The 2,979-nt window shown below is 46.4% G+C and overlaps 1 protein-coding gene across 1 annotated transcript in view; it reads left to right on the forward strand.

The window, feature by feature from the left end:
* Window positions 1-2,979, forward strand: part of NPTXR (neuronal pentraxin receptor) — a 92,471-nt gene that overhangs the window by 78,617 nt on the left and 10,875 nt on the right. The window lies entirely within an intron of this gene.

Consider the following 2,979-nt stretch of genomic DNA (forward strand, 5'->3'; position numbering starts at 1 on the left):
TATATATTACACATACACACACACACTTGTTTCCACATTCTTCTTTTAGCTACAAATTTAGCTTTGGACACAGCTGTTCCGAAGGGCATGGGAGTTAAAAAAAATACCCATGTATGCTTTGATTTTTGGTCAAATTAAAGCTGAATTTCAGGCAGAAATTACACAAATGAGTGCAGTAATGTATGCATTAAACTCACTAAAAGTACTTTTAACTGCAACTAGGGTTGCCACCCGTCGGGGATTCACCCGGACAGTCCGGTTTTGGAATCATGTGCCCAGGATTCAGCCCACCTGATGCCCTGACACATTATTCAAATCGGACTGTGGCTCCCTAAGTAAACCGCATGTACCGCCGGCGCTGTCAGTTGTCGGCTCCTCTCACTGTGCCAGGTCGTCCCTCCCTCTTTCTTTCCTCTGCAGCAGTGCAGAGAGGAAGTGACATCAGAGGGAAAGAGGAGATAATCATCCCGCGGCCCCACCACGCACTTTGCGGTCTCTAGAATATATTTCTAGCAATTGAAAGGGGGTGGGGTTTAGTATTGCACATAAAAGATGCCCCTATAAAAAATGCCACCGGCAACCTGTGGCATCTTTTGTGGGGGCATCTATTATGTGCAACAGTGCTCAAAATACTGCGGCAATGCAATTAACTAAAAAGAAAGTACTTTTCACATTTATGGCTAAAAAGGATTCTGATATAAGCAAGACTCAGAGCTTGGAGGTGCGTCCCCACTGACCGGAGGGTGAGAGGGGACCAGCTATATCCAGACCTTGTTTCAGAGGTCTGTGGAATAAGCGAGCGGTTTTCCTTTAAGGCTGGGTTCACACCTGGGCGTATTTTTTCTGCTCGTTTTTCAGCTTGTTTTTTTCGTGTTTTTAGGACGTTTTTCCGTTCAGTGAAACGTGCGTTTCACTGGTGGTATGATTTTTTTTTCCCCTTATTTTTTTCTATTTTTAAAATTCGTTTTTTATTTTTTCACTTTCAAACTTTCCGCTGGCTCCGCCCCCTGCAACACGGCCGCTCGCAAGGGACGGAACCCGGAAGTCTGCAGCCGCCGGAGGACACAGCGGGGATCACGGACAAGTCCTACGCTGTATTCCCAAGTGTGGCTCGGGGTTACCGCTTTGTTAACCCCAAGCCACACTCGGGAATACCAATGGAAACGCGCGGAAAAAACGCTGCAAAGAAGCTCCTGTACTTGTTTGGGTGTAGGGCGTTTTTCAGCGCGTTTCCACGGGCTGAAATACGCCCAGGTGGGAGCCATGCCCTTAGGGAAGTATGGGATTTCACTGTTTGAGCGTTTTACAGCACGTCGACCAGCGCTGTAAAACGCCCAGGTGTGAACCCGGCCTAAGGGTTTAACACATGAGGAGAGGTGGTGGCACCTTGTTTTGAAGACACTATGTGAATGAGGAGTGATGGCGGAAACCTCTAATTGAAGACATACATGAGACTGCACTAATTGGAGCACTTCAGTGTTTGGATTGCACTATAAATGTGAATACTTTTTTAAGTTAATTGCATTGCCGCAGAGTGGTGTATATTGCTCTGCAAATTGAGTTACGAATACACAGTGATTTATATAATTCATTATACATGGATACTTGTGGTAAATTGTTTTGAGTGATTGTGGATATTGGAAGCATGGCACCATGTACACATTTTTTTGGTTTAAAACTTTTTAGATTGGGTGCATGCAGCTTATTAATCTTATTGGCGCAAGGCAGGCTGTGAAGTACAGTCGTTTTTGGAGATTAATAGTGCATAGTTTTTTGTAAAATAGTGCATATCTGGGGACCTGTGACGTGTCCCCAGGTATGCACTATTGCACATAAAATAAGCCCTCACAAAAGATGCCATAGGTGACCCAGGTATGCACTATTGCACATAACTCAAATGTTATATAATCACAAAATATATGCATTGTGTATACTCTATAAAAAAAATCTTCGATTTTTATATAAAATTATTAGCGCGGCGCTAGATTGCTTGGGTTTGGCTTGAAGAAAAGATGGCAACCCTAACTGCAAATACTGAAATATATATTGATAGCAGCCAGAGAAACCACTTATCACTGTGCTGTTGTCCTTTCACTGAGATTTGAGGTACGGTATGTTCTTGAACAAGTTGTGCTGTCTGGCTGTATCCTATTGTGGGTAACACAGTCTGTATGCCTGGAGTTAGTTCAGCTGTGGAAACCTTTAAAGTAGTTGCCCTTTTTTGCAGCTTGTATCCATATTGAGAAGCCATACCTGTTTCCTTCACTTGAGTCTCACAATTGGTCATCACAAAGATAAGTGGTTTTACTGGCTATTAATGTGGCTTAGAACAGGGGGCCCCATAATTTGTCGTCTGGAGATCTACTTTTCAAATGATGAGCTCAATGAGCTCTACCAATGAAAAAAAACCTGCATTCAGGGGCGGTAGGGGGCATAGCGGTGCATTGAAGTAAATGGCACCACAGCCACGCCCCCGCCGACAGTGCGATCGCCCGCACCCGTTTCGGTCCAGTGCGATCTGCAAAAATGCTGCAAGCACTATTTTTGCAGATCGCACTGGACTGGAATGCAGGTACTAATGTGCCTGTGTTCCGGGTGCGGGCGATCGCACTGTGGGCGGGGGGGCGTGGCTGCGGTGCCATTGATTTCAATACACCCCCCCTCCCGCCCCTGAACACTGGGTGCCGGCCGGCTTGCATTCCAGTTTGTTCTAGAGGCCGACCACTCCGGAACGCAGACTTTGTGGTGTGAACCGGCCCTCTCTCTTGGCTGTCTCTTCTCTCTCTCTCTCTCTCCTCGCTCTCTCCCCTGTTTGTATCTGCTGTCTCTTCTCTCTCTCTCTCTCTCTGCTGTCTCTTCTCTCACTTTCTCTGCTGTCTCTCCCCTGTCTGTCTTTTCTTACCTCCACTGCAATAGCTTCCCAGGTCTCCTCTCGTGCGCCGGCGTCCTGTCCTCCCGCGATGCTCGTGTGGCCGAATT

This window comes from Nanorana parkeri, unplaced genomic scaffold (assembly GCF_000935625.1).
Source record: "Nanorana parkeri isolate BGI_ZX_2015 unplaced genomic scaffold, ASM93562v1 scaffold938, whole genome shotgun sequence".
NCBI classification, from domain to species: domain Eukaryota; kingdom Metazoa; phylum Chordata; class Amphibia; order Anura; family Dicroglossidae; genus Nanorana; species Nanorana parkeri.